The sequence below is a fragment of the Chlorocebus sabaeus genome, chromosome 4 (genome assembly GCF_047675955.1).
Source record: "Chlorocebus sabaeus isolate Y175 chromosome 4, mChlSab1.0.hap1, whole genome shotgun sequence".
NCBI classification, from domain to species: Eukaryota; Metazoa; Chordata; class Mammalia; order Primates; family Cercopithecidae; genus Chlorocebus; species Chlorocebus sabaeus.
The window spans coordinates 57,396,122-57,418,167 of NC_132907.1; the positions used below are offsets into that span (position 1 = coordinate 57,396,122).

The 22,046-nt window shown below is 39.5% G+C and overlaps 1 protein-coding gene and 1 pseudogene across 2 annotated transcripts in view; one reads left to right on the forward strand and one right to left on the reverse strand.

Moving 5' to 3' along the window:
• WDR70 (WD repeat domain 70) overlaps nucleotides 1-22,046 on the reverse strand; it is a 361,196-nt gene that overhangs the window by 230,653 nt on the left and 108,497 nt on the right. The gene's annotated exons all lie outside the window — the stretch shown is intronic.
• Nucleotides 5,705-8,198, forward strand: LOC103215149 (BTB/POZ domain-containing protein KCTD9 pseudogene; annotated as a pseudogene).

Consider the following 22,046-nt stretch of genomic DNA (forward strand, 5'->3'; position numbering starts at 1 on the left):
TAATAATAGCCATCATAGTTTGTGGTTCTTTATTCATTTTTTGACTTTTGGAACAGTGTTAGCATTTTACATATTCACACAAAAAAATAAGGATGGGACAACCAAAAACTGAATATAAACAGGAACAAATCAACTTTACATTTAAAATGAGTAACACATATACTGAAAGAATAAACAGAAGGTAATACCCCAGAAAACTATCTACCCTATAAGTGGGTTGATGGCTCCCAAAAAGATATGTCCATATTCTAATCCCAAGAACATGTAAACATGACCTTATTTTGGGAAACGGTATTTGCAGATATAATTAAGAATCTCAGCTGGGTGCGGTGCCTCATGCCAGTAATCCCAGCTCTTTGGGAGGCCAAGATAGGCAGATTGCTTGAGCTCAGGAGTTCGAGACCAGCCTGGGCAACATGGCAAAACCCCATCTCTACAAAAAAAAAAAAAGAAAAAAAATTATCCAGGCATGGTGGCACACAATGGTAGTCACAGCTACTCGAAAGGCTGTCACAGCTACTCGAAAGGCTGAGAGGGGAGGTTCTCTTGGACCCAAGAGGTTGAGGCTACAGTGAGTCATTATCACACCACTTCACTTCAGCATGAGCAAGACAGCAAGACCCTGTATCAAAAACAGAAACAAAAAAATATAGATGTGATTCTCTGCAGGCTCTAAATCCAATGTCCTTATAAGAGACAGAAGATAGAGATAAATCTAAATGTCCTTATAAGAGACAGAAGACGACTGGGCATGGTGGCTCACACCTGTAATCTCAACACTTTGGGAGGCCAAGGCAGGCAGATCACTTGAGTTCAGTTAGAGACCAGCCTAGACAACATGGCTAAATCCCATCTCTACAAAAAATATAAAAATTAGCCAGGTGTGGTGGCAGGTGCCTGTAGTCCCAGTTATTTGGGAGGCTGAGGTGGAGGATGGCTTGAGCCCAGGAGATGGAGACTGCAGTGAGCCAAGATCACACCACTACACACCAATCTGGGCAACACAATGAGACCCTGTCTCAAGAAAAAAAAATTTAAATAAAATTTAAAAAAGAGAAGAGAAGACACAAAGAGAAGGCTATGTAAAGACAGAGGCAGAGAACGGAGTTATACAAGCCAAGGAATACCCCAAGTCATCAGAAGCTGAAACGGGCAAGAAAGGTCATTCCTGCCTACAGCCATTGGAAAGCCTTGATCTTGCCAACACCTTGATTTCAGCCTTCTGGCCTCTGTAATAGTAAAAGAATAAATTTCTGTTGTTTTAAGCCACAAAGTTTGTAGTAATCAGTTAAAATAGCCCTAGGAACCTAGTACATATTCTCAGTCTAAGACCGAAAGGACTGTAAATAAATATTGAATTCTAATTAATACTTCTGTTTCTTTTTTGCAATGATATACATTAGCAATCCTGAAACTGCCTCCAATATAATGAAGAACTAAGCCAAGAAGGAAATGTGTTGGGGATAATTAGAGTAAGGGTTAGCCCTGTTGGAGAAGATAGTTACAAAAGTGAAAAGGGGGAAGACTAGAACGAACTCTCTGATGTTAAATAGAAATTAGGGGTAGCAATATGAACTCATGATTTTTTACTAGGTAGATAAAATTGTTATATACGTATGTATGTGTTAGTTATTCTCTAGTTCTGTATGTTAAGAATGTCTAGAAGTAATATACTCCAGCAAAACTAACACAGAGATCCTGGTCTCTAACAATCACCTCCCCCTAAATGGAACCAGGGCTTCTTGCAAAAATTATTGATTACAGAGATGGGATAGGAAAGGAGCAAGATGAACGTGGAACATTTTGTTGTATTAAAAAAAAAAAAAAAGAAAGTACTATAAAGATGATGGACACATGTTAAAAGGATAAAGCACATGTGGAAGAGCCTTCTGCTGGCTAAATCTGCAATAGTTAGGGCATCAAGATAAATAATGATAGTAACGAATTATAAACCATTGACTAAGACAAGAACCATTGAGTGTATACTAATATAATAAATATACAAAGAAAGCTCTTCCTTTTAGTGGAATGCTACTGATAAACATAAAATGAATGATAGAGTTAAAAGATCAGCATTTTGCAATCAGTAATAACTGATTCAGGAGAGAATCAATAGATGCTAAAACCGTGGAGGAAAGTTTGAAAATGATTATTTACAAAGTCTCAACATCTCCCTGCAAATTACTTAATAATTGCAATGAGAACACAGTAACTTTATAGTGGAAAAACCTGGTAGACACCACCTTAAACAAGTGATCTAGGTTAACATCACCAACGCAAGGACAAACTGAAACTGACATCACATATTCCTGATATGATGAAGAAATGAAGACACAATATCATTTCTGTCACAGTCCTTCTAAAAGTGCATAACCTGATTCAAACTATGAGGTAAAATCAAATTCTACATTTTATCAAATCACTGACCTGCAGTCCTCATAAAATGTCAAGGAAAAATAAAGACCAAATAATGCAGAGAAGCCATTATCAATTAAAGGAGACAACAGATACGATGATTATACACAATGTGTGATCTTGATCAGAGCCTGGAACTGGTGAAAAAATCATTAGAGAGACTGTTGAGATAATCAGTGAAGCATGAATATGGAATGTGATTTAGATAATAGTATTTTATCAGTGTTAAATTCATGGCTATCCACCAGGCATGGTAAACTGTGCCTGGTAGTCCCAGCTACTAGGGAGGCTGAGGCAGAAGGATTGCTTGAGTCCAGGGATTCTAATCCAGCCAAATCCAGCCTGGGCATCAAAACAAGACCCTGTCTCTTAAAAAAGAAAACTATGATTATGTATGAAAATGTAATGTTATTAGGAAAACCTCACTGAAGAATTTAGGAGTAAAAGAGCATGACGTTTACAACTTACTTTCAAAAGTTGAAAATTAAACACATATATGTGATTTATATGTATATGCATATACATATATATATATATATATATGAGAGTGTATATACAGGCGGGATAGGAAGGTGGGTTAGTCTGTATTAGTCGAGTGAGGAATGGAGGAGGGAAAAGGAAGGAAGGGGTAAGGTGAAAATAAAGCAATGAGACAAAATGTTAGCAATTGGTAAACCTGAAAAAGAAGTATAAAGAAGCTTTATACCCCTTTTAACTTACAGCTATTCTGTAAGTTTAAAATTATACCAAAATAAATAATTTTATTAAGTTTTTTTGGGGGGGGGTGTTTGTTTGTTTACAGATGAGAGTCTCATTCTATTGCTGAGGCTCAAGGGCAGTGGTGCGACCACCACAGCTCACTGCAGCCTCAACCTCCTGAATTCAAGAGATCCACCCACCTCAGCCTCCCAAGTAGCTGGGACTACAAGGCAAGCACCACTACACCCAGCTGATCTTTTATTTGTTGTAGAGATGTGATTTCTGCTATGCTGCACAGGCTAGAAACTAAATGCTTTTTAAAAAAATATTCTGGCTGCTCAGTGAAGGCCTGTTTAAACAAACAAAAAGAATCTATAGGGCTGCTCAGTGAAGGAAAGCCTGTTGAAAAAGAAAAATAAAAAAGAATCTATAGGTCCAACTGGGAAGATGTTAATATGAGGCATGCAAAGATCAACAGTAACTTTGACTAGGCAGCAGCACTAAGTGTTGACAAGTGAGTACACATTCTTTACAAGTGCACACAAAATATGCACTAAAATCATATTCTAAGTCACAAAACACACTTCATCAGATATTTCAAAAATTAAAATTATTCAAAATATGTTTCCAAGGGCTGGGTGTGATGGCTCATGCCTATAATCTCAGTACTTTGAGAGGCTGCCAAGGTGGGAGGGTCACTTGAGGCCAGAAATTTTTTGTTGTTTTTAATTTTTTTTTAAGTATGTTTCTAGATCATAAGAGAATTAAATTAGAAGCCAATAAGAAAAGTCTCAAATACTTGTATATTTAAACATCACACTAATAACCCATGGGTCAAAAAGGTAATCCCAAGTGAACTGAATAAAAATGAAAATATAACATCTCAACGTGGTAGGACACAGTGAAAGAAATGCTTAGAGCATTTCTATTAGAAAATAAGAAAAGTCTCAAATTAATAATTAAAGCATCCATCTTAAAATACTAGAAAAAGAAGGCAAGTAGAAGGAAATAAATCAACAAAGTTGATAAACTTTTAGCCAGAACAAGAAAAGGAAAGAGAGAAGACACAAATTACCAACCAATTCAGGGAAAATTAGGAGGTATATCACTACTGACCCCAAAGAAATATTACTATTATAATAATCTTACGCACATAAATTCAGTAACTTAGAGGAAGGAATAATTTGAATAGTCCTATATCCACTAAATATACTGAATTCATAGTTAAAAGCTTTCAAAAACAGAAAAGAAAACCCCAGCCCAGTTGGCTATACTGGCAAATGCTACCAAACATTAAGGAAGACATAACACCACTTTTTCACAATAGTTTCCCCAAAAGAGAATTGAACGGTACACTTCCAAATTCATTTTACGAAGCTAGAACTACTCTGTTACCAAAATCAAGTACAATATGACATAAGAAAGCTACAAAACAACATCCCTCATCAACATAAAAGCTAAGATCTTTGAAAAAATATTAAACTAGCATGTAAAAGGAATAGTACATTGCAACCAAGAAAGCTTTGTTCCAAGAATACAAGTCTGGTTTAACAATCAAAATCAATGTAATTAACCACATTAACAGAATAAGATAAAAAACTCAGAAAAGGCATTCGACAAAACTCAACATCCATTCATGATAAAAACTCTCAGTCAATCAGTGATAGAAAAAACTTACTCAACTTGATAAAGCATATTGTCTTAGTCAGCTAGGGTTGCTATAACAAAAGACCACAGACTGGGTGGCTTAACCACCATATATTTATTTCTCATAATTCTGGAAGTTGGTGAGGGATCTCTTCCCGGCTTGCAGATGGGCCACCTTCTCCTGTATCTTCATACGGTCAGGAGAGTGGAGGCTCTGAAGGGCACTAATCGCATCATAGAGAATCCACCCTCATGACCTCACCTAAACTAATACTAATTATCTCCCAAAGGCCCCCACCTCCTAATACTATAACACTGCAGGTGATGGTTTCAATATATAAATTTTTGAGGGATACAAACATTCAGTCCATAATAGGTACATACAAAAAACCTACAGTTTAACAACATATTTAATGGTAAAAGATCAAATATTGTCTCTAAAAGTCAGGTTTTAAGCAAAGATACCTAATCCACCACATTCACATTCAGTGTCAATCTGGAAGTCCTAGTAAGTACAATAAGGCTGGAAAAAAAATAAAAGGCATTCAGATTGTAAAACATTCATTCCAAGACACAATGACCATTTATGTAGAAAATCCCACAGAATCTATTAAAAAAAATTTCAAAAAAAGCAATAAAATTTCTATGCACTACCAATGAACAGTTAGAAACCAAAAACTATTTTAAACAGTCCTATTTGTAATAACTCAAAAAAACAAATGCTTAGGTATAAATCTAATATAATCAGGATCCCTATGTTGATATACTATAAAATGTATGTGAAAGAAACAGAGGGCCTAAATAAGTGGGGAGATATACTGTGCTGATAAATCAGAAACCTCAAAATAGTGAAAACTTCAATTCTCCAAATTGATCTTTAGACTCAAAATAATTCCAAAGAAAATTCCAACAGGGTGATCTTGTGGAAGCAGAGAGACTAGAATGATAGTTACCAGTGTCTAAGAAGTGTAGGGGAGGGGAGAAGATAAAGAGAAGTCAGTTGATAGGTTGAAACACACAGTTAGAATAAATTCTCATGTTTGACAGCACAGTAGGGTGACTACAATTAATGACAATGTCTCATGTATTCTAAAATAGCTAGAAGGGAAAACTAGAAATCTTCCCAACACATAGAAACAATAAATGTTCAAGGTGATGGATACCTCAAATATTTAAACTTGATTACATATTCTCTACATATAATATCATATGTACCCCATAAATATGTACAAAAAGAATGTATCTTCAAAATAATTCTAACAAGATTATTTGTAGATATAGACAGGGTGATTCTAAAATTTACGTGAAAAAGTAAAGAAATTAGAATAGTCAAAACCATGTTTAAAAAGAAAAAAAAGTTGGAAAACACCCTACCAAATTTAAATTTACGTTTGCTAATATGTAAGAAATATTTAAAAGCTGTAGTAGTAGGATGACTGGTCAAGCCCTGGGTGTGGGACAGAGTGTATGTGTGTGTGTGGTGCATCCCCAAGGGCAGGAAGGTGGCAAAGGGAGGTGAATCCGAGTGGGTGGAGGGAAGGGAAAGGCGGGAGGAGAAAAAGGTGGGAGAAGAAAAAGGTGGGAGGAGGACCAGGTAGGAGGGTGGTGGCTCAGTCAGGACCCAGCGGGGCAACGAAATGAGGCGGGTGACCCTGTTCCTGAACGGCAGCCCCAAGAACGGAAAGGTGGTTGCTATATATGGAACTTTATCTGATTTGCTTTCTGTGGCTAGCAGTAAACTCGGCATAAAAGACACCAGTGTGTATAATGAGAAAGGTGGACTGATTGATGATATTGCTTTGATCAGGGATGATGATGTTTTATTTGTGTGTGAAGAAGAGCCATTTATTGATCTTCAGACAGATTCTAAGCCTCCGGAAGGATTGTTAGGATTCCACACAGACTGGCTAACATTAAATGTAGGAGGGCGGTACTTTACAACTACATGGAGCACTTTAGTGAATAAAGAACCTGACAGTATGCTGGCCCACATGCTTAAGGACAGAGGTGTCTGGGGAAATAAGCAAGATCATAGAGGAGCTTTCTTAATTGACCGAAGTCCTGAGTACTTTGAACCCATTTTGCATTAATTTATTGGGTGTGTTAGAAGAAGCAAGATTTTTTGGTACTGACTCATTGATTGAACACCTAGAAGTGGCAATAAGAATTCTCAACCACCGGAGGATCATTCACCAATATCCCGAAAGGAATTTGTCCGATTTCTGCTAGCAACTCCAACCAAGTCAGAACTGTGATGTCAGAGTTTGAACTTCAGTGGTTCTGATCTTTCTCGTTGGGACCTTCGATACATTAACCTCAAAATGGTCAATTTAAGCTGCTGCAGTCTTGCACATGCAAATCTTTGCTGTGCAAATCTTGAATGAGCTGATCTCTCCGGATCAGTACTTGACTGTGCAAATCTCCAGGAAGTCAAGATGCTCTCTTCTAACGAAGAAGGAACATCTCTGAAACTGTAATTTTGAGGATCCTTCTGGTCTTAAAGCCAATTTAGAAGGTGCTAATCTGAAAGGTGTGGATATGGAAGGAAGTCAGATGACAGGAATTAACCTGAGAGCAGCTACCTCAGGAACTGATTTAGAGAACTGTGAACTGTCTGGGTGTGATCATCTTCAAGAAGCCAACTTGAGAGGGTCCAACGTGAAGGAAGCTATATTTGAAGAGATGCTGACACCACTATACATGTCACAAAATGTCAGACGAGAATTTCAGAGGCTGAAGGAAGATGTACAAGATGAAAATGCTTTCCTTATCACTTTTCTTTCTCCACCCACTCAGTTGTCTAGAAGTAACACTGCAAGGAATTTTTTTAAAAACATTTAGAGGATTAGGCTTGTTTCTCAGTGGTGCGTAAGGGAAAAAAATTGACTTTTTTTCATATTCTGATTTTTAACAGAAAAGCACTCATTAATAGGTGTAGGGAAACTAGATATTGCTGCCTTCTGAACGGGGTAGGGGGGTTTACCTGGTTTTATGACCAGGAATAGTATTTATTATATTTGCTTTTAAATAGGTATGATGTGGAATTACCATCTTGGTTTGAGATGCATTTGAGCATTTTAATTTATGGAAAGCACAACATATGCAATTTTATTTATTGAATACCTAGAAGCAGTATGGATATTTAAATTATTAAAACTTTATGAAAACTTTGAAAAGTTCAGGTTTATAAATAGCTTTAGTGATGCCTCTCCTCTTTAAATACCTGCCACACAGGCCGGGCGTGGTGGCTCAAGCCTGTAATCCCAGCACTTTGGGAGGCCGAGACGGGCGGATCACGAGGTCAGGAGATCAAGACCATCCTGGCTAACACGGTGAAACCCTGTCTCTACTAAAAAAATACAAAAAACTAGCCGGGCGAGGTGGCGGGCGCCTGTAGTCCCAGCTACTCGGGAGGCTGAGGCAGGAGAATGGCGTAAACCCGGGAGGCGGAGCTTGCAGTGAGCTGAGATCCGGCCACTGCACTCCAGCCTGGGCGACAGAGCGAGACTCCGTCTCAAAAAAAAAAAAAAAGAAAAAAAATGCCGGCCACACTATATGAATATGGTGAGATCAGACTCCCTAAGACTCCTTTCAGGTTCATTTTTATAATGTTTACTTTTTAGAACAAAACAGTGGCTAAATTAAAGTAATATCCAGTTCTTACTGATTGAGACAGAGTGGAAAGAAAGACATCATTGTACATCACTGTCATTCCAAAGGTACAGTGGAACTCTGGATGGAGGAAGAACTTACCTATCACTACAACACTATCTATAAATGAGCATTTCTCAAAATTTCATTCTAGGCAAGTTCCACTCAACACCAGACCAAGCAATTCCATTCACACTATTAGCCTAGTTTTCCCATACAATCGGCACAAGCATAGGAATATACTTCAAAACCAAAAACCCAAGGTACATCATTAATATTCATTTAATTCAAATACCAAATAATTTACCAAATGGTATTTTGGTATTTACCAAATACCAAACAAATAAAAAAATTTGTGGAACCAAAGTACTAAAAAATAAAATGATTTAAATCCAAAGGATTTCCAAGGGTCCCATTAATCTCTTTTGAAAGGGTCCCATTAATCTCTTTTGAAAGCAGAAATTTGTCAGCCTACACTTAAGAAAAAAAAATTTTTAAAAAAAGAGAAAAAGAAAATACTTATTATCAAGGGCAAACAACTTCAGGGCAAAGAAAGAGCTCATTGTACTCCCTCACAGTTCTCAGTATAGATAAATTTGGGCCAAAGGCCAGATTGCATGCAGAAGGAAAGGAAAGGGAAGAGGGAAGGGAAGGGAAAAGGGAGGGAGGGAAAAGGGAGGGAGGAGGAAGGAGGATGAAGGGAAGATGGAGGGAGGGGGTGAGAGGGAGGGAGGGAAAGAAGGAGGCAGGGAGGGAAGGAGGGAGGGAGGGAAAAAAGAGGAGTGAAAGAAAAGAAAGAAAATAATTTCTAGTCACTAGTGGTTAACAGGGATCTGGTCTGATTTTGCCCCATTAGATATCTGCCTCTGAGCCAGGAAAACAGTTCATGATTTGCAATAAAAGAAACATTCCAATAATCCAAGACATGCCCAGACTTTGAGGACTTAGATTCTAAACTACCTTGTCTTCCCCAATCTTGTACACTATACCGTACTCTCATTCTCCTCCACTGATAACTAAGCTCCATCTCCACTGACATCTCTGCCTAGTCTCTTAATCCAATGCACAGCCTGCTTATCTCCCAGTCAGTTCCTAGTTTACCAGCTTCCTCTCCTCATTCCCAGACTCAAGAATTCTACAGACGGCTGCTACTCAATTCCAACCTTAGAACCATACTTCTTGTACTTTGTCTAAACAGCAACCCAACAACTCCCTCAACCCAGCAGGCTTAAAGGCAGACCCCAGAAAGCAGATCTTTTACTGATATTTATTGCTTAGAGTTGAAATATCACCTTGGAATAGAAAGGTTATTTTTTAATAAAAGAAAATCACCCCTATTGCAGAAGACATTAGCGTGTCCGGAATTGGTTCCTTCCGGTGGGTTCTTGGTCTTGCTGACTTCAAGCATGAAGTCATGGACCCTCAGCAGTGAGTGTTACAGTTCTCAATGATGGTGTGTCCAGAGTTTGTTCCTTCAGATGTTCAGATGTGTCCAGAGTTTCTTCATTCTAGTGGGTTCGTGGTCTCGCTGACTTCAGGAATGAAGCCGCAGACCTTCGCAGTGACTGTCTCTTAAAGCTGGCGCATCCGGAGTTGTTTCTTCTTTCCGGTGAGTTCGTGGTCTCCCTGACTTCAGGAGTGAAGCCGTAGACCTTGCAGACCTTCGCAATGAGTGTTACAGCTCTTTATAAAGGTAATGCAGACCCAAAGAGTGAGCAGCAGCAAGATTTATCGTGAAGAGCCAAAGAACAAAGCATCCACATCGTAGAACTGGAACCTAGCGGGTTGCCACTGCAGGCTCGGGTATCCAGCTTCTAGTCCCTTATTTGGCCCCACCCACATCCTGCTGATTGGTCCATTTTACAGAGTGCTGATTGGTCCATTTTACAGAGTGCTGACTGGTGCGTTTACAAACCTTTAGCTAGACACAAGCCCTAATTGTTGCATTTACAATCCTTTAGCTAGACAGAAAAGTTCTCCAAGTCCCCAACCCAACCCAGAAAGTCCAGCTGATTTCACCTCCCATTAGGATAAAAGGATATGTGGTCACCTTTGCTGTTAAGTACCCAGAATAAGAACACAGATAGTAGATTAAATGGAAAAAATCTACAAGACTGTGAATGTTGTTTCTTATTTGTAAAGACAGGAGCATGACAAAGGCAATGGGAATGTTAAGTGCCCTTGTGTTAAAACAGTGACCAAAATTAGTCATAACAAAATGAAGTTCAACTAAGGATTCTTAAATGGATCTAAACAGATTCAGTACCATGACTAACATTAGTGGAAAAACTTTTAAAGAGACACCTGTTAAAGAACAGTTAGTGACTAAACACTTTTTCATCAAATAAACTACTTTTTCTCTCTTCTTCCCTTATCTAAACATAGGCACTCCTGAAAAATATCTCTTCCTTTATTTAACAGCCTTAACTAGAAATAGCCTAGAAAAAAGAATTAAGCAAGTATTTATTTCTCATAATATGCTATACTTTGAGAGAGGACATTAATTATCCATGACCAACAATGGTTTCCGGTTTCCTCAAAACACACACACACACACACACACACACACACACACACAGAGAGAGAGAGAGAGAGAGAGAGAGAGAGAGAGAGAGAGAGAGACAGAGAGACAGAGACAGAGACAGAGATTGCTGATAATCTGCCTGTACTCTTGTGGCTGCCCCAATGACAAGAGTTATAAAAACAGCTCCCTTTGTAACAGTGCCATCTGTAGTTACTGAATGATTTGGGGCTCCATGACCCACAAAATAAAAGTACCCATGTCTTTGGCATGATGAGCTAACAAAGCCTACCCCTAAGAAGAGACGAAATGCAGCGGAAAACAGCAGGGAATATACTGGGAACTGAGATCCAAAAGTTCTTAACTAGATTCCAATCACCAGCTTTCAGGAATTATCAGATCTCCTGAAATGGTCAACAAAAATTTGTGTGAATACATTTCGCTGGGGAGAATATTCATACCTTAAATGCAGGAATTTGCACACATTTTTTCTAAAGCATCAGATCACATTTTAGGCTTTGTGGGCCACATGCTCTCTGCTGCAACTATTCAGCTCTACCACTGCAATTCAAAGGGAGCCACAGGGAATAGTAAATTAATGGATGTGTCTATGTTCCAATAAAACTTCTATTTACAAAAACAGGGTGGTGGCTGGATTTGCCCCAAGGCCATGGTTTGCCAACCCCAACACACTCTTAGTCATTTGCTTGCATAAACCAAGGATTCTAACGTCCAAGTCTAATTCCTGAGTAATTTTAATATCCATTTGAATACCTCAAAAACAAATTCAATCTTCCTTGGCCTACTCAATTCTGATGACTTGTTACAAGATATTTCAGCAGTGCCAACTATGGCTAATTCTGCCACTACCATGAATGGTCATAATATGTTTCTAAAATCCTGAACTCTCAATATTTACTGATTTAACAAATATTTATCACCAAATATGTTTCAGGCTCTAGATATTCCACTTACTGGCCACACAACCTCCTATCTTGCAGTTTTTTGAATTTTTAAATTTTCAATATCCTAAACTTTAACCACTCTCTCAGCAGAATCCTGAGTGTCCTTTTGTTCAATCTACAATGAAGTGCTTTTATTCCAAAATAACCTCCCCCTGTTCTCCCCTGCAGTCACTGTAGTCCATCCAAATACCTAGATTTCTGAATAAGACTCAAGAATAGGATATGAACATGCAGAATGATTGTTTCTACAAATTTACATTTCGTAGCCCATAATACTTCCATAATTCTTCCAGTAATGTTTCTCTTACAACCATCAAAAGCTATTCTATGTCTTTACAATTCTACTGAAGGCCCTATCCCAGTATCTCCCAATACAAAACGAGGAAATGACTCTGCTAATAGATGGTGGCATTATTCATTTCCTATCTCAGGGTACCACTTATAAATATAGCTGCATATGAGCTCATTCTTATCTCTTCCATTTCCAGTGCAAAAGTACTCCGGCCGGGTGCGGTGGCTCACACCTGCAATCCCAGCACTTTGGGAGGCCGAGGCAGGTGGATCATTTGAGGTCAGGAGTTCGAGACCAGCCTGGTCAACATGATGAAACCCTGTCTCTAATAAAAATCCAAAAATTAGCCAGGTATGGTGGTGGGCGCCTGTAATCCCAGCTACTTGGGAGGCTGAAGCAGGAGAATTGCTCAAACCCAGGAGGCAGAGGTTGCAGTGAGCAGAGATCGCGCCACTGCGCGACAGAGTGAGACTCCATCTCAAAAAAAAAAAAGTATTTTCTCCTCCTACCCAAAAGCTAACTCCTGCTCTTTGTTTGATCACAATCCCTAACAATTCCTCAAGGACTTTCATCATTACTTAATACGTTTGGTTTTTATAGAACTGCATTAGTTTTCCATTGCTCTGTAACAAATTACTAAAAACCTAGCGACTGAGTACACCTCTGATTTATTACCTAACAGCTGTGTAGGTCAGAAGCCTGGCACAATGTAGCTAGATTCTCTGCTCAAGATCTCACAGACTGAAATCAGGATGTTAGTAGGACTGTACTATTTTCTAGAGGTTCTGGGAAAGAATCTGCTTCCAAGTTTATTCTGGTTGCTGGCAGAATACAAGTTCCTTGTGGTTGTAGAACTGTGATCTCTATTTGCTTGCTGCCTGTCAGCTGGGGCTACTCTTAGCTTTCTAGACACTATGTGCAATCTCCACTAGAAGCAACATGAGAAAGATTCTCCTTTGCTGACCTTGAAGACAGAGGGATCTACGTGGCAAGGAATGCACTAGGAATGCTGACCTGGTAGAGTACAGTCTTACTGACATCCTGATTCCAGTCTGTGAGACCCTCAGCAGAGAAATGTAGCCACATTGTGCCAGACTTCTGACCTAAACAGCTGTTAGGTAATAAATTGGGGGTGTACTAAGTCCCTGGTTTTTGGTAATTTGTTATAGAGCAACAGAAAATTAATGCGATTCTGTAAAAAATAAACACATTGAGTAATGATAAAAGCCATGCCCACAAATCTTTGCAGAACAACCTGTTTTTTATCTATAGCTGTTGTTTAACTGGTTAAGGAGCAATACTCTTAGGCTTCCTAGACATCACCTGGTTTGGCTAAGAAGATCTATGAGGCACACCCTTAATTTCTTGGAAGAGTCCAATGTGACTGAATACTCTCACCTTTTGATCTTTCTGAAGTTATTATACAGCCACATCTCTGGCTTTCTCCACACCATGTTTTCAGAAGTTATTGCTGTATGTTAGCATCCTTTGTCATCTCGATAGGCTAAAAATTAACTAAATCATCTAGTCTTGGTTCCCTTTTAACAAAACTTCCCTTGGTTTTCTCATATTTCACTATAAGAAGTAAGAAGAAACCAGGCAGCAACTTCAACATTTTGCTTAGAAATCTCCTTGCCTATATATTCAAATTCATCACTCACAAGTTCTGATTTCATCTTCAAAACCAGCAGCAGAGAATCTCCCTGACATCAAGTCCCTCCTACACTTAGAATACCTTTTGCCAGGAAGAGCCCAGCTGCTTTTAAGTGCTCACCGATGAGGCTGGATCCACTGAAGGCAATCTTCCTTTCTTAAAGTCCATTGTGTCTATAATGTAACCATAGGAGTGACTAGCCCATTATACTTATAGTTCACAACTACATTCAAGGAGAAGTGCCGGGACTCTTAGGAGCCATCTTAGAATTCATACTACAACAAGAGCTTTGGGTGTAGCAATTCTGAAACTACTTTCCATGTACTGTAACACTGAACAAATGAGTAAATATAATTATGATGTTAAAAGCCACGTTCTTCACTGTTGGAGAAGTGAATTACGAATATGGAATGGGAAAAGGCTAGAAAGTTGTATTAGAATTAGATGTATCCAAATGAACTCATAATTTTTTACATATTTTAATTTTTAGATTGGTTTATCTCCCTCCTAGCTTTGTCTTTTGAGGCTAGAAGCAATGGCACCCAACAGCAATGAATATATCCAGAGTACCAAATCTTAATTTCTAAATTGACTTCCCTGTTGAATGAAGCCACGGATCACTAGAAAAATAGGTAGGATCAAGTCAGGGAAAATATAAGATGACCCTGGAACATCTTGCTGTGCCAAAATGTAAGAAAGTACTCCAAAAATGATGGAGACACGTCAAAAGGGTAGAAGCCAATGTTAAGAAGTTTCTATTAGATAAAAGCTTTGGTAAATACTTAGAATATGGAAAGAAATAAAATGTACTTCAAATCATTCAATTTTTTAGTTATATCTATTATTAAAACCTTAAGTTAATAGTTTTCTTTTACTTAAGAAAACAAAAATAAACCCAAAACAGTTATTTTAATAAAAATTAAATATTTTAAGTTCTTAAGAAAAAGTATTCACCAGTAAAAAGACATGACTAATATATTTCATCTCCAAATAATAAGTGCCATTTTTTTGGAATGGCTGGGTATCAGAATGACTACATGTACTATTCAAAAATAAATAAAACATTTGAAAACTCTTCTAACTTCCATGACTAAGGTCTGCTAATGAAGATATCTCCCACTAAAATGTCCAAGCATTCTAAGGTATCCTGAACCTGCCTTCTCCACCTTAGTCATGTAATTTAAAAATAAATGGCAGAGAATTGCTTTCATGTTGAAAAGAAAAAGCGTTGAAGACAATCCTGGAGAAAGGCACTTAACAATATCAGTTCTAGATGAACTGATAAAAGAAAGCTTATGGGGGGCTTCAAGATGGCTAACTAGAAGCACCAGACACTCACCTCCTCTATAAAGAAAAGCTTAATAAGTAGATAATCACACTTCAAATACAGCATCAAAGAGAGAATGCTGGAATTCAGCAGAGAAATGAGAGGCACTGAAGAAGAAGAAAGCAAGGCACACAGCCCAGCCAGAACCAGCTGGGAGTCCTATGGGGCTCCTCAGTGTGAGGAAAAGGTAAGTAAAAGATCCCCAGCATCCAGATTCTCCCTGTAGATACCTGCAATCCTAGCCATAGCACAGCCCCTTAACCCTGACAAGTTGAGACTGGTATAAACAAGCTTCTAAAGAGGAAGCTCACAATAGGTTCCACACACACCTGGAAACCCAAGCACCTGCAGCATGGCACGAATTTGAGAGCCCAGCCCCCACCAGTCTGCTTTCTGTTCTGGGGCCAAACAGTACCTGCATCTCAACATCCCTGGAGGCCCAATGACATCCCCTCATATCCACTGGGAGGGTTGTAGCACATGACCCCAGTTAGACCCAGCACAGCAGCAATATCTCCAGCACTCTAGATCACACAGCATCCAGTACACTGAAGAAAGGACAACGGAGAGCTCTGTGGATGCTGCCTCTAGGACAAAGGGAGCCAAAGTGCACACTCCCTAGAGCCCAAACCCACCTGCCTCTCAGGTCATTGCCACTGAGAGTAACCTTGCCCACCCACTGCCCCCAGCAGCAAGGCCCCAGCACACTAACACATGCCCTGAGGGCAGGCTCTCCCTGCCTGCTGCTGCAGCCAGGGACCAGAGCCTAAGAATCACCTGCCTGGGGCAGGTACCACAGACAGCAACCCTGCTACCCACAACAGTAGGACTGTGGTACATGTGCCTTGAGGACAGGCTCACCCCAGCCAATGCAGCCAATGCCACAGGGAATAGGGGAAGTGGAGACAAAGCATGTGCTCTGCAGAGATTGAGATGTATCTGCCTGAGATGGCTGCCACTGGCATCAATCTCCCTCACCACCACTGTCACGGCACCTTCCCCTTAGCAGAGCTGTTCATGTCCACATGCCCTGAGGATAGGCTCTCCCTGCCTACTACTGCTGCTGCAACCACCACCCAAGGACACTACCCAGGACATGGGGATCACCCACCCTGCCCAACACTGCCTGCATCTGTGCACAACATCAGAGGCCTTAAGGATAGTCTCACAAGGCCTGGCACCAGCAACCCCAGTGCTCTCTATCACACTGCTCAGTGTCCTGTGGATTCCCCTGCACCATCAGTCACCTCAGGCACACGCACAAAAAGAGACCAAACAGCCCCAGAATGCCTGCTGCACCCCAGCACGCCATCTGAAGGCCTAGGAATTGCCCCCATCCCACCTACCACAGCCTATACCCATTTGGAACAACAGGGGGACCTGATGACAGCCCCAAAATGCCTGACACTGTCACCCCCTGAGTGCCCTACCACACCACCCTAGACCTGACAATGTCACCCCAACCAAGTGCCCTACCACACCATCCTACCACATAGCCTAGGGATTGCTATGCCCCACTGGTCACTCCAAGCAGGAGTGTGTACTACCAGACAGCCTAACAACAGACCCAGAAAACCTATTGTCAGTGCCTAAGCATGCTGTCTAAAGGCCTGGGGGATCACCCTGCCCAGTCTACCACTGCTTGTATCTATCTACACCTTCTAGGGGCCGGAGGACAAGGTTGCTCAGCCTGCCGCCACCACCACCAAACCTGGCACCCACCCATGTGCACCACCTGGGAGTCTGAAGACCAGGCTGCCCAGTCTGTCGCAGCCACCACTAACATCAGTCTGTGCTACCTGGAAGCCCAGGTGTTGCCCTGCCACTTATACTGCCATCACCAACACCATGCACAATGCTCGGGGGCCCAAGGACTGGCCCACCCACTCAACTCACCACTGCCGCTACTGGCACCTGAAAAAGCCACCTGGAGGCCCAAATGTCAGCCTGTCTGAACCTACTAACACCAGTGCCCATGTATTGTGTGCAAGGGCCCAAGAACAGGGACATTCAGCCCACCACTGCCACCACTGGGGCCAGAAGACTGGCCCACCTAGCATTGCTAAACCTAATAAATCTTCACCACAGCCTCCACTAACAAATTCACCTAAGCCTCTAAGGAAAACACAGACACCACTGACAGGGTTTAAAGCCAGAGAAGTCATATGGAGACTACACTACTACAAACATCCAGAATCAATGCTGAAGTGCCCTATCCAACCAACATCATAGATACATCTACAGGAAAAAGTATTCCTCTATGAAAGCCAATCCAAAAAACTGGAAGAAGTAACTGTTACACGAGTTGCACAGATAACAATATAAGAACACAAGAAACACGAAAAAGCAAGGAAAAGTGACACCTCCAAGGGAACACAATAATTCTCCATTACCAGATTCCAATGAAAAGAAAATATGAAATGTCTGAAAAACAATTCGAAATCGTAACCTAAAAGAAGCTCAGTGATATACAAGAGAACACAGATAAACAATGCAAAGAAACCAGAAAAAACAATTTGGGATATGAATGAGAATTCACAAAAGATAAATAAATTATAAAAACAAACAAAATCTTAGAAGAATTCAATAAATGAAATAAAAAATACAATTGAAAGTTTCAACAAGAGACTAGATCAAGCACAAGAAAGAATTTCAGAACTTGAAGACAGGTCTTTCCAAACAGCCCAATTAGACAAAAAAAAAAAAAGGAAAGAACAAAAAAGAATAAAGAAAGCCTATATAATATATGGGACACCATAAAGCAACCAAATATTTGAATTTTGGATGTTCCAGGAGGTGAAGAGATCAATGGGATAGAAAACCTATTTAATACAATAATCACTGAAAACTTCTCAAGTCTAACAGGAGACTTAGACATCCAGATACAAGAAGGTAGGAGATTCCCATATAGATACAACCCAAAAAGGTCTTTTTAGTGGCACATTATAGTCAGATCGTCAAAAGTCAAAGAGAAAATTCTAATAATAGCAAAAAAAAAAAAAAAAAAAGTCTAGTCACATGTAAGACCACACCCATCAGACTTAACAGTGGATTCCTCAGCACAAGCCTTATAGGCCAGAAGAGAATGAAATGATATTGTCAAAGTGCTGAAAGGAAAAAAAAAAAAAAATGCCACCCAAGACTAGTACACTCAGCAGTTATAATGAAGGAGAAATAAAGTCTTTCTCAGGCAAACAAAAGCAGGGAATTCATCACCACTAGGCCAGGCCTACAAGAAATGTTCAAAAGAGTCCTACACCTGGAGGCAAAAGAATGACAACTATGGGCTGGGTACGGTGGCTCACGCCTATAATCCCAGCACTTTGGGAGGCCGAGGTAGGCAGAACATGAGATCAGGGGTTCGAGACCAGCCTGGCCAAAATGGTGAAACTCTGTCCCTACTAAAAATACAAAAATTAGCCAGGTGTGGTGGCAGGCGCCAGTAACTCCAGTTACTTGGGAGGCTGAGGCAGAAGAATCGCTTGAACCTGGGAGGCGGAGGTTGCGGTGAGCCAAAATCGCACAACTGCACTCCAGCCTGAGTGACAGAGTGAGACTCTGTCTCAAAAATAAAATGAAATAAAATAAATAACAACTATGAAAATACATGAAAATATAAAAACCACTAAAACGGCAAACACACAAAAAGACTCAAATGTTGCCACCACAGAAAACCACCAAACCACAATCATAAACAATGAAAAAGAAAGAAATAAAGGATCTATAAAAGAACCAAAAAACAATTAATAAGATGATAAGAAAAAGTCCTCACATATCAATAATAACCTTAAATGTAAACAGATTAAAGTTTTTACTAAAAGATACAAACTGGCTTAGTGAATTGAAAAAAAAAAAAACCCATAAGCCAACTGTATGCTGCCTCAAGAAACTCAACCAAGAAAGAGCAGGAGAAACTATACTTCTATCAGATAAAACAGACTTTACATCAAAAACTGTAAAAAGAGACAAAGAAGGCCAATAACTAATGATAAAAAGATTATTTCAGCAAAAGGGTATAATAATTCTAAGTATATACGCATCCAACACCAGAACACCCAGATACATAAAGCAAGTATCAGATCTAAAAGGAGAAACACATTTCAATATAATAATAGTTGGGTACTTCAACACCCAACTATTAGCACTAGAATGATCATCTAGACAGAAAATCAACAAGGAAACACTGGATTTAAACTAACTTTAGATTGGGTGCAGTGGCTCAAGCCTGTAATAAATCTCAGCATTTTGGGTGGCCAAGGCAGGAGTATCACTTGAACCCAGGAATCTGAGACCAGCCTGGGCAATATAGCAAGATCCTTCTCTACTAAAAACAAAAAACGAAAAAAAATTAGGCCAGTCACAGTGACTCATGCCTGTAATCCCAGCACTTTGGGAGGCTGAGGCTGGCGGATCATTTGAGTTCAGGAGTTTGGATCAGCCTGGCCAACATGGTGAAACCCTGCCTCTACTAAAAATACAAAAATTAGCCAGGTAAGTGGCACATGCCTGTAAGCCCAGCTACTTATGAGGCAGAGGTGGGAGAATCACTTGAACCCCAGAGGCAGTGGTTGCAATGAGCCAACATCACACCACTGCACTCAGTCTGGGTGACAGAGTGAGACCCTGTCTCAAAAAAAAAAAAAAAAAAAAAAAAATTAGCTAGACATAGTGGTATGTGCCTGTGGTCCCAGCTACTTAGGAGGCTGAGGTGGCAGGACTGCTTGAGCCCAGAAGGTTGAGGTTGCAGTGAGCAGTGATAGCACCACTGCACTGCAGCCTGGGCAAGAGAGTAAGACTCCGTTTTTGTTTTTAATTAATTAAACAAACTGCACATTAGATAAAATGCACCTAACAAACATTTGCACAACATTTCATCCAATAGTGGTAGAACACACATTCTTCTCATCCGTACATGGAACATCCTCCAGGAGAGATCAAATGTTAGGACACAAAACAAGTCTCAACAAATGTTTGAAAACTGAAATTATATCAAGTATCTTTTCTGACCACAGTGGAATAAAACTAGAAATCAGCAACAAGAGGAACTTTGGAAACTGTAAAAATACACAGAAATTAAACAACTTGCTCCTGAATGACTACTGGATCTATGAAGAAATTATGAAGGAAATAAAAAAATTTCTTGAAACAAATGAAAATAAGAATACAAAATACCAAAACCTGTGGGACACAGCAAAAACAGTGCTAAAAGGTAAGATTATAGAAATAAATGCCTACATCAAAAAGGGAGAGACTTTAACAAACTAATCATCTACCTCAGGGAACTAGACGAGCAAAAACAAACCAAACCTAAAATCAGTGGAAGGAAAGACAATAATGATCAGAGAAGAATTAAATGAAATAGAGATTTTTTTAAAAAACGCAAAATATCAATGAAATGAAAAGTTGGGTTTTTTTGTTTGTTTTTGTTCTGTTTTGTTTGTTTGTTTGTTTGTTTTGAGACGGAGTCTCACTCTGTCACCCAGGCTGGAGTGCAGTGGTGCAATCCTGGCTCACTGCAACCCCCATCTCCCTGGTTCAAGCGATTCTCCTGCCTCAGCCTCCTGAGTAGCTGGGATTACAGACACACGTCAAGGCGCCCAGCTAATTTTTGTATGTTTAGTAGAGATGAGCTTTCACCATGTTGGTCAGGTTCATCTGAACTCCTGACCTCGTGACCTGCCCGCCTCCGCCTCCCAAAGTGCTGGGATTACAGGCGTGAGCTTAAAAAATTCATCTTATCTTAAAAAAGATACAGAAAATGTATAAACTATTAGCTAAACTAACCAAGAAAAAAGAGAGAAGACCCAAATAAACAAAATCAGAAAAGAAAAAGGAGATGTTACAACTGACATGACAGAAATGTAAAAGATCCTCAGAGACAATTATGAACAACTATATACTAGCAAACTGGTAAACCTAGAGGATATGGATAAATTCCTGGCCACATACAATCTACCAACATTGAACCAGAAATAAATAGAAAAAGACCAATAACGAGTAACAAGATTGAAAAAAGTCCCCCAACAACAACAAAAAAACAGGCCCGGGACTGGGTGGCTTCACTGCCAAATTTTACCAAACTCACAAAGAACTAATACCAATTCTCCTCAAACTATTCCAAAGAATAATCAGAGGAGGGAATTTTTCCTAATTCATTCTATGTGGCATTATCCTGACACTAAAACCAGATATGGAGACAACAAAAGAAGAAAACTACAAGCCGATATCCCTGATGAACACAGACGTAAAAAATGCTTAACAAAATGCTAGCAAACTAAATCAAACAGCACATCAGAAAGATAACGTACCATGGTCAAGTGGGATTTTTTTCCCAGGGAGGCAAGAATGGTTCAGCATATGAAAATCAATAAACATGCTATGTCATATCAACAAAAAAAGCACTTGATAGAATTCAATATCCATTCATTATAAAAACTCTCAACAAACAAGGCACAGAAGGCACACATCTCCACATAATAAAGGCCGTAAATGACAAACCCATACCTAACGTTATACTGGAAAAAAGCTCAAAGTCTTTCCTCTAAAAACTGGAACTAGACAAGGATGTCCACTTTTACCATTCCTATTCACCACAGTACTGGAAGACCTAGCAATCAGACAAGAGAAAAAATAAATGCATCCAAATTGAAAATAAAAGGAAGTCAAATTGTCCCTCTTTGCATATGGCATTATCTTATATTTAGAAAAACCTAAAGACTTTACCAAAATACTCTTTGATATGATAAACAAATTCAGTCAAGCTGCAAGATATAAAATCATACAAAATCAGTAGCACTTCTATACACCAACAACAAATTAGTTGAAAAATCAAGGAATCAATCCCATTTACAATAGCCACAAAAATCTTAAAATAC